The 16,172-nt window shown below is 44.2% G+C and overlaps 1 protein-coding gene across 4 annotated transcripts in view; it reads right to left on the bottom strand.

Moving 5' to 3' along the window:
- Positions 1 to 14,374, bottom strand: part of LOC125501717 — a 112,330-nt gene extending 97,956 nt beyond the window's left edge. For all 4 annotated transcript variants that reach the window (XR_007279332.1, XM_048658203.1, XM_048658201.1 and 1 more), the window contains exon 1: positions 13,106 to 14,374. The gene's annotated coding sequence lies outside the window, so the exon portion shown is untranslated. The remainder of the gene's footprint in view (positions 1 to 13,105) is intronic.
- Between the last annotated feature and the right edge of the window lie 1,798 nt (positions 14,375 to 16,172).

Consider the following 16,172-nt stretch of genomic DNA (forward strand, 5'->3'; position numbering starts at 1 on the left):
ACGACTTCTCTCTTCTAATGTTCATTCCCACACCCTCTGCGAATGCACATAAATTATGATGGCATAATAACCGCTTCGGAAGGAATCATCGATACGTATATATATTAATTAATTCAAACAGCCGATGGTCGATCTAACAAATTATACGTCGCAAAGTTTACACTTAATTACGTATTCGTATACGTTTTTTAAGAAGAGAGTTTATGGCCGACACCTAGATAGCTATCGTAACTGCCAGGTATCAAATATGGCTGTGTTATAATCGTAAAGTTTCCGTTGAAAATCTGGCGACGATGCGATGAGAACCTTCGAATCATCAAATATTATACGGTCGCAAGTATTCTACACATGTAAGACGAACGTTACACCGGAAGATAAATAATCGCCCTACGATCGCATTATCTCATTGAACTTTCATCGTCTGGCTAATTGTAAGACGCAAGCGTCGACTCACCGACGATTTCTTTTATCTTTCCTTTTTCCAAATCTCCCGATTATCTCTTTCTAATGTTTTCTACACTACTATCCTTATATTTTCAATTATAATCAAAATGTATAGCTCCGAACTCCGCATTTTTTTCGAGCAATAGATTATATCAAAAAATCGTTCTAGACCATCTTTTCGATTACGATAAGATCGTGGAATCGTCGTTGATAATAAATTGGAATACGTGTCCCTGTCTGTACGTGAAAAAATCGTTGGTATTCTCACCTCAAATAAAATGACTCGAAGAGGTGAAAAATTGACTCTTGAGCGATATGCGTCAAACGGATAGTTGACGCGTTAATCGTTGTTACCGCAATTTCTGTTGTTATTTTTATTGTTGCTAGTATTGTTGTCGTTACACCTCGGGCATGAGGTAACAGAAAGACTGCAGATACAACGTACATACAGTGTGCGATCGACTAGACCGGTACATACATAGCGAGATAGCTGCTGGTAGTCCGTTTAAGTCCATAAGTTGAGCGAGCACGAGTTAGTGAAACACTTGGAAAGGCGACTCAAGGCTCAAGTACAGCCTTGGACGCATTAGATTGCCTAATATTCATGCTCTGCCCCTCCCCCTCTCCTTTAATTTGTAGAACCCCTCGACTATATCTTACGGGTTGATTCGTTCTGCGGATAAATTGCGCCGACGAATCGTCTCGCATTTCCATATCATCCCCTACGGCTTCCGACTCGCCCGCGAAATATCCTCGGAATACCTCGATCGGTGATCGTAATTTTTCAAAGTTACATTTTTCTTTTCTTGCGACCAACAAGCAACGGCGATCGATTCAGTTTACAAAAAATATATATTCGAAATTGATTGAACGTGAAATTCCTGCAAAAGTAAATCAAAAACCAAAATAAATAACAAAGAAATCTCTGAATTGCCTGTCACGCATTTTGTCGTTTCTTGGTGAACTATTTGTAGAATTATACAGGAATCTGATCCAACAATCAAATATTTTCTGACGCGTGATAGCTAGAGGCACATGTGTATAAATATATATATATATATGTTATATATACCTATAACACACGCGTACATCTTCGTGTGTCCGTATATATAATATGACATAACGCGATAATGCACGGTGCGGTTGCGTCCGAGTACACGACAGGGGCTCGGCGAAAGCACTCACTTTCACCAACCGTGTGTGTAATGTGTGCGTACGTATCAATGTGTGTGTATACGTACACGTATGTTCATTTCTATGTATATCCCTCTCCTTTTATTTCACTCTCTCTTTCTATTTCTATGTCTATTTCCATTCCCTCTCCGTCTCTCTCCATCTCGCTTACTTTCTCTCTCGCCGGCTCGACGTAGGTGTGTTCCTACAATGTATGGAGACCGAACGGGCCCAAGGGGCCTTAGCCATACGCATTTTTATACAGTCCCTCTCCACGTTTCGTTCTACGTGAGGTAGAAGGGCGCAGCGCACGTGTATTTGCGTTTACGTTGTTGTTTAATGTATCGGTTAGCACAGCACCGACTACACGTAACTGAAGTTGCGTAATGCTGGAGATTCTTCGTTTGCATTTTGGCAGTTGTGTGCTGCACACCCATACACGTATCATAATCGTATCTATTCGTGGTATACTTGTAGAAACGCTCGTATGGGTTATAAACCTATACGATGTTAGTTTTGTTGCGGCCAGCATAAATATTACGTATACATGCCTATGCAAAATATTCCGACTCGACCGATTCTACATTTTGATTTGAGGTAGGCCTGCGATGCAAATGCCTCTATGCCGACTTTAGAAGGGGAACCAATTTGATTTTATTTCAATTTTTTCTCTTTCAATTCTTTTTTTTTCGGTCTTTCTCTTTCTCCTCTCAATTCATCCGGGAGATAATTTTGAATCAAACGACAAAATCGACCTCAGCTGACCACAGGTCTTTTATTTCGTGAGAATTTTATCAAATGGAACGATTTCGACTAAAGTCTAGTTGGGGATTTTAGGCGAAAGGGATCAAGGCCCGAAGAGCATACTACGTCTGATCATCTATTTTATGAAATTTCGTCGTTTTGCCCTTAAGGATAACTTTCGTCCGAACAAAGGACATGTTTCGTAATGGGAGAGTCAAAGAACGTTTCAAGGCTTATCAGAATTGAGAATTTTTCGGAATTATTTATATCCTGGGAAAATGTTAATCTCGGGGTAAAGATTGAATCTGATCAATATTCACGATTGTTCGAGTTTAATTACGACGAATGCAGTTGGTTCGTTAGATCGATGATACATAGAAACTATTGAATTCGTCTGGTGAGGTTGACCACCGATTGATAGATTCGAGACGATATTATGTTACAGTTAACTCCGATTTGATACTGACTTTGGTCGGGCTGATGATGAAATTTGAAATTTATGAGAGCGCCAAATCATTGTAATACCCAAACAATGGAGTTAATGGTAAAATGCTATCGCATCGCGAGTTTAAATTCTCAAGTTCAAAGTTCAGGATTTATACCGTGCGTTAACTCAGCGATCATTTGTGGACACACTTTGCATCAGGTGTGATTCATGATGGCTTCGAAAATTTTATCGAATTAAATTCACCGCTCGGATCACCGTCTTCAGGGGATCGCGAATCGCTTCATTTCTCCATCGTCATAAAATGCGATGGTGTTGAATGGACGTGGTTTATGGGGCGCGAGCGTTACGAAGTTGAAGTAGCCAATTCTCATGCCCTCGCTTTCACGCGGTACATCGACGATCACATAGCACATGTTTGATTTCAAAAATTTTATTCTGTACGCGCGTTCCCAAAGTTTCACGGTTTACCCTCCCCCTTGTGATCTTCAGAATCTATTCACGGGGTGCAGACAAAAAAAAAACGTGGCATCCGCCGTACGAACGCTCGCGACTTTTGCCGTCTGGCGTCCGAAGGATATTTCATGAAACACGAACAGTTTAATAGAAAATTTCACTCTTAATTTTATATGGTTTCACAAGGCCGCATCAAGTTCTACAGATCTTATCCATGGTTGTCAAGATATTTCAGAGAGCGAATGGATTGAATTAAATTACAAAGAATTTAATATGGATGATTCAACGGATTACGAGACATTTTTTCAAGACTGATTAACCCCTCGGTCAAGACCAGTCGTCAAAATTTTTTTCACACCTATTATATTCTCCTCGGCTACTCAGCTGTTTTAAAAAATTAGTTTCATCAATCCACATGTAATACCTACATGAATAGTATACATATGCAGAGATTTTACCGATTCCGACATTTAGTCGCGTGCTATACTCGGATCAATTCGATCGATCTCTTTTAGTTTTTTAATTCTTCTACCGTTTGCATGATATTGAATACAAATGTAACAAGTAGCCCAATAAACAATCTCACAACGCGCCTAGGCCATAACCAGGTGATTAGAAACCGAAAAGGGGGGGGCTAGCAACTCTTGCGATGGCATTACCCCATTCGTAACTGTTGAAATATCGCGTCATAACTCATGAAAAAGAAAAAAAAAAAGAAAATAAAAGTTACATTGCACATCCAAATTTAGTTTCATATTGGGATTAACTTTATACAACTTCATAAAAGCTGCGGAATATCCTTTCGATTGAAATTCAAAACGGACTCCTGGCCGAAGGAAGCAATGGGCATCGCGAATCTTCGTTTCATTATGTGATTGGTAAAATCCAACTTATCGAGTTTCACCGAATGTTTTATTAATTGTATCGGTAACTAGCTGAAAATCGCGTCCCAAATAGACAAAAAATAATTATCTTTCAATCGACTATTGGACTAATTTTAACGAGAAAAGAATAAATAGGTGAAATTGAAGGAAATCTCGGTTACTCATTTCAAGGTGAACTTTCGCACGGATTAATGTCCCTCGGGTGTATAATCGGTGATGGTGGCGGTGGATTACCCGTAAATTATATTCACAAGTTGAATAAAAAGTCGGATAACTTTCATCGCAAAGTGGTGGTTTCACGTCTATACGGTCTCCTTAGCGTTGACCCAATGCAAAGGCAAATTGAGCAAAAGCAGTTTTACAGTTGGTTATATAGAAATATTGCGCAATGATAATATCGGGGCAACTTTCGCGAGTTAGTGAATGAATTCGGGTGGCCCTTGGATTCCGCTCGGTGTATATACACTGGAATGTATCGGGATCGGCATTCCGAACGGGTTATAATGAATTTATCGTTATGAAAAAAGCGACGAAAAAATAGGAAAAAGTGGCGTGAAGGGGGTCTACGAATGGATCGGTGAAAAGAAACGACCGCAGAGCTGCAGGGATACGATCCTCGTTTGGGTACGCGGTGCAAAACTCGGGTCGCGGAGAGCGCGACTCCCCCAGCTGTATAAGAGTTAAAGCCAGAGGTCCGCACGGGTACACGCGATATATGTACGTGCGCGCGGGACAAGTAAGGCGGGCACTTTCGAATTGCATAACAGCTGCCCGCGCCTTCGTTCGGTTATGTCAGAAGAAAGCTGCAGTGCCTGGGAAATAACCTCGCTTCTCGCCTTTAAGGATTATAAATATAAATTCAAGCGTCGCGCGCGCCTTCGCTTCTCGGGGCACAGCTTGCCCCTCGAATCCACCACCGCGGCCACGTCCGTCACCCATTTCCGGCTGTGAATTTGTCGCGCCGAATGTAACGCGGGTGGTGCCATTTCCGCGAGGCATTACCCCGTTCTTCGTCAATTTTTGCGTTTCCGAATGACGAGATGACATATACATCGGCGAAATCGATGCGACGAAAGTATATAAACGCGTCAAACATCGGCGCAAAAACTGGGGGCGTCAGGCTCACCTGACCGGAGGCGCTTGAAAGCAGGTACCTCCCGCGTGAGCTTGGTCCGTATAAGCCACCGTTGTTGTATTGGTGACCCCCCGTCGAGCGTGGAATATTATCCCTGAAATGTCCTTTATTGGCCGGACTGGAGCCACGCGCAAATAATTTAGGGTCGTTTTGCATACACGGGCGAGTATCTCACCGCTCGAGGATTCCTTTGGTCGGCTAGCGAACCTGACGCGGGAGAAATGGTCAGTGACGGGACGTATTGTACCCTATCCCCCCATAAGCAGTCGCCACGCGTACCGAAATTGCAGACACCTTTAAACTAGACTTTGCGAATTTCACACCGTTGTATATATATATATTTCTCTGCGTACCTACGATTTTCTAACATTTTGGCAAACGAGGTCAGTAGCGCTGCAGGTCCCATGCCGAATTCAACCTGCCCTTTGGCTACGGTGTATATTCCCCGCTGATTTGTTTGGCGACAGGGTCGTGGCGTGCAATATTTATGAGACCTGTCTCAACATCGTTTTGTACTCCTCATCCGTAACGTCAACATACCTACCCCTGCCGTGAGATAAACAGAGGCACGAGCTTCGCCCTGGCGTAGGACAAAAGCCATCCGTTTGCAGGGAAATTGGAAGCAAAGTGACCCCGAAGGTTCGAGCGAAGGGATACGTACGTCGAGCGTTTTTCATTTTTCATCGGCAAGTATCGGTAAGACCGGCGGATCGGAGATCGGGAGGAATTTTCAGCGCGTCGTTTCCGCGCCTCTGTAATGTGTATATTCCGAAAACTCGGGAAAATTTAAAATAAACCCACCGACCGGAAGTTTTTGAATATCTTTGGGAAAAGCGCACGTTCGTATTCCCGAGGAGCGAATTTCAACGGTGATCATTATTTCGTTTGTTGTTTTTCCGCGTACCGGTTTATTTCCGTTCGCCGAGAGCAACGACTCGAGATGTTGTTGAAAATGAAAATGGAAATAAAAAATTCAAATCAAACTTAGCGGTAACGCGGGAGCGTCGTTAAAAAAAAAATGTCGACTCGTTAGACGGCGTCCTAGGGTTTGTGCAACTTTTGACGAATCGAATTAGGTCACCGACGGAGATGGCGTCGGAAATCGGGTCAGGCGCTTTCTTCCGTGACCTCCTTCTATAAATACGCACTTCGTGCGTGAGCATACCGCGAGAGCCGAGCCGGGCCGGGCGGCCCGCGTGTATATGAAAAGCACAGAAGAACGAACGTTCGTGGCGGGCCGATCGTTGCGACAGTCGGTCGTCGTCCATAGGCACCACACAGAACGCCGCACGCTGTTACGACATTCTCGTTGTGTTCGAAACGCGGCCGACCGATTCTAGGGACTCCCAATTTCGGAGAGGAACACCCCCGTAAAAAAAGAAACACGAGCGATCCCTTCGTGGTCCCGCGGGAATTTCCGTTGCACATTTTCACGTGAACGATGGAAACGCAAATGAATTCAGATGAAAGAAATTTCAGATTTCGTTCGACTTTCGAGTATCCCCGGTCACACCTGACGACGTCTATATCTCCGGAGCGAGAGCGGAAGTGGGGGTTGATTTCGACTAGCGAAAAATAATAAGATCGAGAGGTCCGTGCAGACATCGCGTCGCGAGATGATCGGACGAGGAACTCGAGTAGGGGGAAGGATGATGATTCCTCCACACGTATTTCGTAGAGGTCTACTACGACTGGTTATAGTTTTGAGCGTAACATGAAAGTGTAATACGAAGAACGATAGTATAATAAAAGGCCGGCCACTATTATTTCGACACTGGCGTCGACTCGTGAAATTACGTAACGAGACAGCAGGCAGGCAACCAGCAGTCGAGCTGCAAGTCGGAGGCGCCCGTGCCACCGACGAAATGAAATCGAAAGTACGTAGTGAGCAAGCAAGCGAGCGAGTAAACTAAGGAATAAGCGACTAGCACCAGCACCGGCAACAGCAGCAGCAGCAGGAGCAGGAGCAGGAAAAGCAACGACGGCGGGAAGGCTACCGACCAACCGATCAAATGAAAAAAGTCCAGCGTCTCGACTACCGAATCATTCGCACCCGCGCTCTTCTTCGAAAGTTGTGAAAATCCTCCCCGGAGAAAGGACGAGGAAAAGGAGACTCGTAACGACGCGTACGAATGCAGAGTCTCGAGTACAACAACGCGCAATCGTCAGACCCGTTCAGACAAATTTGCGCACTGAATTCGCCGTTATACATAATTTCGATGTTGAATTTTTTTATACCACATCTACTCGGGCTGAAAAAATGAACGACTAGTTTACTCTCCACCAATTTTTAGAAACTTTTACCCAGGGTTGTCCGAGCGCATGATTCATTCGTGCAGTGCATAATTCGATTGAACAATAACCGCAGGTATCCGACAACTCGTTGAGAAGTCTGCGGCAACTGGAAGTTCGGCACTCGTCGTCACGTTACCGACTCCAACACGTGCGGCTGTGGAGAGAGTTGCAATTTCGCGTGTACGCGAACCAAACCTTTCAAGGCCCGAAAAATTACGAGTCGCGGAAAAATTCCACTTTTCGTGTACCGACGACGACCTAAAACAGTCGTTAATTAGAACGCTGATAAAGTTGAACGAGAAAAAATAAAAATAAATAAATAAATAAATAATTGAAACAAAAAAAGACGAGTGAAAATGAGAAATAAAAAAAATTAAATACATGGTCTAGCTGCAGTTGCGAAACGCCCAGTTTTTGTTGGCAGCTCCTAAACAGAGCGCGAGAAAGAGAAAAAAGGTTATACGAGCGCACGTATATTACATTATATACATATATATATATATATATATATATATATATCTGTTCTCGCATACGTGCGAGCTGAGCTTAGAAAGGGGAGCGGAGGGAGAACGAAGGGCGCGATAAGGAGGAAGCCACGCTGGTATTTTCGCTTCAGCTTTCAAGAGCTAACCGAGCTATTTTCTTACCCAAGTCCGTTACTTACTTAGTCAACTATTGGCCAACGGCCATCTATTGCATCTTAGCAGCTTCTTCCTAACTCGGGAACCTTGCTCCCATTTCTCTACGAGTTAAAATCACAAATAGACTATCGATATGTATCGGACATACACTGCACCTCAGCCGCACACGTACGCTTATTATAAATATACCTACAACCGTCCGAAAGCTCACCGCCGTTTGGTCCTTGCCGAGCCAAAGTAAATACTGCGAAACGCTAGATGGAGAAGAAAGAAAAATGCAAAAAATTGCGCTACGATATCGAAGACGAGAAAATTCTTCCCCAGTTTTTATCTCTTTCCGTTTTCTTTTTTCTCGAAAATTTTTCTCACTTTTTTTTGACGCAAGCTTCGCCCGTCGAAAAGTGAATATCTCGTATGCGCCTACGTATGATAAAAATATGAGGGCGTCGGTTACGTCATTGCTGTTCTAACCCATATCGACTCGACTTGCCTTTTGTACGATAGAAGAAGATATTGCGCGTCAAAATATTTCCGCTTTCAAGGGTCGACCCGTTCGTCGTCCGTTCCGAGTCGTCGGGTCTAATCTATCTTTCGGGCAAAGTCTTAACGGATTACGCGATCGGAGGCCAATTTCTATTGCCGCGGCGTGTTCAAGGATACAAGACCGAGAGTGAAAACGCGGTCCTTGCAAGTTGAAATAAAACTGAAAGAAAAGATCGGCTGGGGGAACGGGAGAAAAAAAAAAAAAAAAGGGAGAAGCGAACAAAAAAATTAACCACCTCCGAATTACTCGGTTCTATTCTTCGGGTACGTGTTGCCGAGGAAATATTTTCCCCAAATTGTCCACCGCAAAAAATTGGGCAACGTAATTCTAAGAGAATTCCGCAAGAATACAGTTTTATTTCGAAAGAAAGGAGAAGAAAACGAAAGAAAAAGCCGAAAGGGGAAAAAAAAAAACACACGGCTCAATGAGGACGGAGTAAAAACTGATAATCTTATTCATTGTCAGTTCTAACTGGCCGTATAATCTTCAGGGTCGTCTTTGAAAACGGCCGGCTTTTACCTCCACGATCCATGCAATAGTTGCGTCCCGGTAATAAAGTAATAATTTTTCCACTGTCCTTACCGAAGAGCGAAAATTTAAAGGGTTGGAAAACAACCCAACCCTTATTTACTCGTTTGCTTACGTATACATTCATCCCCCTTCTCCTCGGTTTCCATCGTTTACCCAGAAACTTTCGGTGCCACGATGAAGCCATAAAATGAAACGTTCGGGCAATAGAAAATTTAGAAATTTTACGACCTATCTAACGTACATATTTGTTCTTTCTGCTGCACAGTACTGTACAGGGTGTCCCGGAACTGAGTACATAAAATGATAGGGGTAATAGAGGGGGTCGAGCTGAGTAAGTTAACTCGGAATCTCGCTGACAATGAGCGCCGGTCGGTAGGCAACCGAGATAAATCTTTTCTTCGATGGACGCAATCTTTGCTTCGTCGAGCTCGTAACTTCGAGCACCTCTTGTAACGACTAGTTCTTCTAATAAAATTTGATATGCGAAACGCTCTCTCCCGAAATACTTGAATTCGAGCAAGAATTTTTTTATCCCGTCGCAATATCTCGCGAACCGATTTACCGGATTAATTTACCGATCTCTACCCCCTCCGTAACCACCGTGATTTTGACGGACTCAGTTCTGGGACACCCTGTAGAATCATCTCGTAATTTCATTCAATGTGACGCGCCTCGCTCGACGGCGGTATCATTATATAACCCGATGACGGTCGCGTACCGCACGAGGCTGCAGGGAAATGAAAATATCGTACAACGTAAGCTCGGAGGAACTGACCAGTGTCGTATAGAGCGTCGGTACGAAAAAGTCCTCGCCGTTATTATTACAACGCGCGACGAAGATGTCACGGAGTGGACGGAATAGAGCATGTGCGATACCCGACCCGAGGAGTGCAATACTCGATGGGACGTACACAGCTGCGGAGGTATAAAGATTATAGGTTGTATTGGTTCCTCACCGTTTATGGGTGACCATCCAACGAAGTTGGCCGAGGCTAAGCGGCTACCGCCGCTACATACCTCGATTTAACGACATTTTCTGTCGTTATAGACAGTCGGCCTCAACCGAGTTGGACGACTCTCGGTATCTCTGCTTGGCGTTTCTCCTATCTATTCGCTCAAGGTTGCAGCTTTGTTATGCGCTATCTCGAATGTGTGTCAACCTTTTTTCTACGGCTCCGCGGCCCGTAATCAGCAGCCAAACCAAAGATGCGTGTCTTTGACACTACGGAGGCTCCTTGTAATCTTACTCACCGCGTACAGAGACACTCCACATTTTTAATACGATATTTGTGTACCCACGCACGTAGTCGCGCGAGGCGTACCTACGCAACAAACGCCGGGCCGATGAGAAAGATAATCGCGGGCCTCGGGACGATAACGAATAACGAGATGGAACAACCGGAACTCGATAACTGCCGATTACCACTCGCTCTTTTTTTCACCGACGTACGTCGATCCGTCGTTTCCTCTTCGTAGGACCGCCTCGATTCCGGAAGTCTTTTCGGGGTCAAACGAGACGACGGAATTCATCGTCGAAAGCTTCGCTAGAGGAAACGAAAATTTCATTGACGAATTTCTTTATTTTCTCCTCTTTCGACGGGCGTTATGGTACGGCTGCGAATACGCAAGGGCCCGTAGGATGCACGCATGGGCCACGATAATCGAAGTAACTCCCCGGCACGAACGTATTCGTGTGTCGGCGTTGACAAATAGAAAATTACCGAATAGCACCTTGAATAATGTTAAACGACGGCAACACCTGTACAAACACAAACTCGCTACGGTTGAATAGGTGTATAGCGCGTATTGTGTGCTCTTATCAATAACGTACGTTACCTACTTTAAGCCATCTCGTCTGTAAGACCGGCGTTTAACTTCTGGTGACCTAGTTTTCGTAACTCTGTACAAGTGTGGTCGGTGCGTGCCGTTGCTGCTTTTCCCAACTGCAATGTAAGCCGGTAGAGTCTGGCCCATTATATCGCCGCGTATTTAATCGCACTGTTTTAAGAGCGTGTTCCGGGAGGTTTTTAAAGGCTCTGGGGAGAGGTCGAAATCTTGCGGGTCGTTTCGCTCTTTGAATCGAGAGGAATAAAAGGACGATTATTTTTCGCTCGGTGGTACGCTTCGTCGAGGAGTTTATAAAGTAACGCGGAAATTGACGACCCACTCCGACCTTTCATGAAAAATGACCGGTCCCAATTTCCCCCTTTTCACGGTGCAATTAGCCTCAATTAACGGGCCCACGCCTAGCGCCTGTAGGCTAACGCACAATTTCCTTGTAGATTGAAAGCGAGCTCTACGCGAGTGACGCTCTTCCTCTCGAACTCCCCATCTGCAGTAGCTGATGTCGCTGATGACCAGAATCTAGACGAACGAGCTCTCTCGTTCGCCCGAGTCCTTCTTCACTCCGTGCTCCGCGGCACACGGCAAATTAAAATTAACTCCGTTCTCCCCTTCATCCTTTTCACATTGAACCGTGATCGTTGACGAGCCGGCAAATTGCATTTTTCATTTCATTCGAACGTTTCGCTCGTCTTTCGGCCGGTGGAAAATTGTGGCACCCGCGGTTGTTTCATTGCAACCGAAACGGTGCAAGTAGAGTAAGTAGGACACGGTGCTTTGGTGCTTTCACATGATATAAGCAAATAGCCGGGCTTATCTTATGGCATGCGCATGCCTCGTCGGCCCCATTCGACGAAGTTGTCGGGGGATCTCCGTGGGCCGTTTGGTATGCTGCAAAGTTATGCCGTTGGGTCCAAATGGAACAACCAATGGCTATACTCGCCAACCTGTTGGCGACGATGTATAATTGTGGGCGAAATTGTGAACAGCCAGCGAGACTCGACGAAGGCGTGTGTTGTGGCCTCTGCATATTATAACGATACAATCGTTGGCATACAAACGACAATGTAGAAACCTTGAGACCGTTGCGTTAGGTGTCGTGTAAAATGTTCAGAAACTAAAATTGCGTAACAATATGTATTGCATGCATCGGTAACCAACCCGGCGTTCTTCGATATAGGGCTGAGCTAAAACGAGGGGAGTCAAAGGAGAGAATTGTAGCAACCGATGGGGGAGACTCTTGATTGAAAGGCATCGGCTATAGCGGTCGGATGTAGAATGTAAAATGGGAGATGAGAGTAGTCGTTACATAATCTCGTATGTTAACGAGTGGAAAAAGTGAAAGAAAGAATATTGAAAACAGAAGAAAAAAAAAAATAAATAAAATAAAATCATTAGAATAGGAAATTATCATTTCATTGCATCCATTCGCTGCATGAACCGCCGGCTACACCACATGGCTATTATTATTACACGCCATCTTTTTGATAGCGAAATAGTAGGTTACATATGGTACAAGGTACAATCTGCGCTAAACGTGTAATAATTACGTATCGTGCGTAAAATCAGATTCAAAATATGTTGATTTTTTTTTTCTCTCTCTCTCTCTCTCGCCACGACAGAAACAGATGTCCGCGTATCTCGACAAATCCTCATCCTATAATGGAGAATCTTATTTCTCTTTTAATCAATTTTTCGTTCGACCAACGTGTTCCGATATTCGTTCGAAAATTCGTGCCAACTCAAGACCCTTTTTTACTCATTTTGTGCACCAATATCCATGTTCACAATCTACCGGAAGTTTCACGACGAGTTTGCGATGTAGAAAAAACTGAAACGCATCTCGTTCCGAGTCATAGAAATTTCAACCAGGTATTACCTGTTGGTACTCGACGGTTTACAACTCAGGCGTTACAACATAAGGCAAAAGCAGTGGTTTGGGCTGATGTCACGCAGCAACCTTCTACTTACCACGTTGGAGAACGACGTACGGGTAGTTAATCACTCGAACGCCAAGTAGGTGCGTTTAGCGCAGCAAACAGGCCAGCAGCAGCAGCAACAGCAGCAGCAGCAGCAGCGGCAACGGCAAGAGCACCAGCAGCGGTAACGGCGGTGCGAAGTTAGCAAGAAATCACCGTGTCTGAACAACAAGACCAGTCGGCCACTCTCCTAAAACGCAAGCCGGGTAAATCCGGTATATAACGTTCTATCTATAAAAATAATCCTTACCAATTTACGTGACGGATTTTATGCCGGAGGCACGGCGTAGTTTCAAAATGGCAGTAAAATTAACAACTCGCTATAACAATGACCGAGAATAGGCCCGGCTTGTTCAACCGGACGAATAGGATTGTAATTCACAATTTTACCCAAATCCTTGGTCGGATTGCCCAACGCAATTCTCCAGCGTTTTTTTTTTTATTTTTTTTTCACCGGATTTCATATTCTCATCGAAGAACGTTGAATCAATCATCAGCCGACGTATACCGGAGTTGTTTGTAGATCAGAGCAAGTATATAAATTACGTGTGTTTTCTTACGAAATCACTCGGCATTTAATGAGTCCAATTATTACACCTGTGAGCCGTATGGATATCATACGTTATGGGAGACTATTAGAATTCGTTACTAGAAGACCGCTGATCGTAGGCCGTACTTCTGTGCCCCTGAAACCATAATTTCATATCGGCTCGACGACTTAACAATTTTTTAACGGAACACCTGTGCTCGGAATATATCGTGATTCAAGCTGGATGCTTTTCGCACTGTTCCCACCTTCTCCCACTCGTGTGTCGAGAAACCGCTCCGGTCGGACATGCATTTTTTTCAACGCGCATTTCCGTCGTCATCTCATCGTTTGTACCGATCGAGTCGAGATTCCAAAACTTCGGAGGCTCGAAGGACTCGACGCGAGTCCCATTCCTGTCCGGATCGACTCTGTTCGAGTATGAAAGGCGGAATGATTGCATCGCACAAAAAATTGCGCGTAATTATATGAATACGGGAATAGACGAGAATGTAGGAATGGAACATATAGGATTACAGAATGACGACGACGACGAGGAGGATGATGATGATGACGACGACGACGACGACGGTAATGACGAATCGGGTAAGGTAAGTCGCGAAGTCGCGGAATGGACACGTAAAAATAGACCAATGTGTGGACGGATGGAGACCGCGAAATTCGCACACACACACACACGAGTTACAAGTTACAAAACAAGATATTGGAGTTGAGGAGGCAAAAGAAGGCAAGGGAAGGAAGAGAAGAAGAGACGGCAGGCAGTGGTTAGTTCGGTTTTGCGCGATACGCCACGCCATCGTACACGTATAACGTACGGTGCGGTGCGGAATGGTGGGGTACGGTAAAGTAAAAAGTGAAGTGGTTATACACAGAAGGAGTAGTAGGTACGTAATCAAAGCCGTATAGATGTACGAGTCGCACACACAGGGATGGCATCTATAGCGCTACACGCGTCATGTATACCTACGTGATATAAAATGAGCTTGTATAGCTGCAAGTTGCAGCTGTGGAGGAAGACAACCTTGAAACTTGCGCCGGCTCAAGAGAGAAAGATGGTGGTTATGCCCTGACGTGATCGCCAGCAGCTAGCAGCTAGTATACATAGTTCTCTATAGTCAGAAGAGAAGAAAGTCGCCGAAGAAGGAAACCCCCGCTTCTTGCCGAGCCGTTCTTTAATTTATTTCTTTTCTTTCTCTCCGCCGCCCTCGCTCTTCGTCGTACTTTTTATCCTACGGTTCGAAGCGGCATAACCTCGCATCCGTTTGCAGGACTCTTCGGCCATAACCGTGTGGGGTGGGGGCAGGAACCCATGCGAACCATTTCTCTCGCCTCTGATATTCGTAGCTGCTGTACGGACTCGGCAAAAATAAAACGAAATATGCAACAATGGATGCGGTAGTCGCCGGTACACGCAACTCGGACTCGGAAACTCGAACTTCGATCTCGATCTCGATCTCCCCCGGTGAACTGCGATGAAATAAACGGCATCATTACAAGACCCGACCAAACGAAAGGTGTGGTCTTCTATTTTCTCCGATGATGCATTCGCACGCGTTATACAAATCCAGCGAACCTTCTTCCTTTCCTTCTGCATGCGATTACTCCCGCACATTCCCACGAGGTTACCGTCAAACGTCTCTATGTGCATTTACGTACACTTACGTGAACTCTACGGATTATTACATATTATGTACGAAACTTGTAAACGAGATATGTTCGAGACGATTGGATGCGAATTTTCCAACGGCATTGATTGATATATTTAGTTTATCGATTTTCTATCCGATAGATTGTTCGCGGACGAAAGCTTGACCTTGACCATACGTTACATGTCATACGCACAGGTATCTGTGTAATTGCATAATTAGGTGCCACGGCGTTTGCGAACGATCTCTTCCACGGTAGTCGTGTGTACGGCTACATTATTCATAGATACTCCATGATCGGTGGGGAAATTTTATTATAAATTCAAAATTATTACTCGCGCGTATGGAACAAGATATGGACGAAAAAAAAATGAGTGTGTTGTTAGGATATGTGTTTCTAGATAAATGGAAAACCACAAACCATATACAACATACATGTACAGACGTCATAATTCCGCAACGATTCAAAAACTTTCTAATTATATATCACGATGACTCGAGCGATAAAAATCCTCACCGTTTCAATGATAAGAGATAGCGCAGAAAGTGTGCGATTTTAAAATCGCTGAAGAACTACTTTGTTTTTTTTTTTTCTTCCTTTTCTTTTACATCTGCAGTCGCGTGTGATCGAATCATTCCTGCAAATAGAAGAAAAATAGAGAGAGAGAAAAAAAAAAAGTTTTTCTTTTTTCAAACAGAAGAACTAATGACAATAAATAATAGAGATGAAAAAATAAAACAAGCAGAGTTGTAATCTCGTAATCACAAACAGTAATATAACTGACCATTACGTAACACGCGGAGCTACTTGGCCTTCGAGCTGCTGCACTTTTATATTCGCGCTTACACAAATGAATAAATAAATA

This window comes from Athalia rosae, chromosome 1, assembly GCF_917208135.1.
Source record: "Athalia rosae chromosome 1, iyAthRosa1.1, whole genome shotgun sequence".
Classification (NCBI taxonomy): Eukaryota; Metazoa; Arthropoda; class Insecta; order Hymenoptera; family Athaliidae; genus Athalia; species Athalia rosae.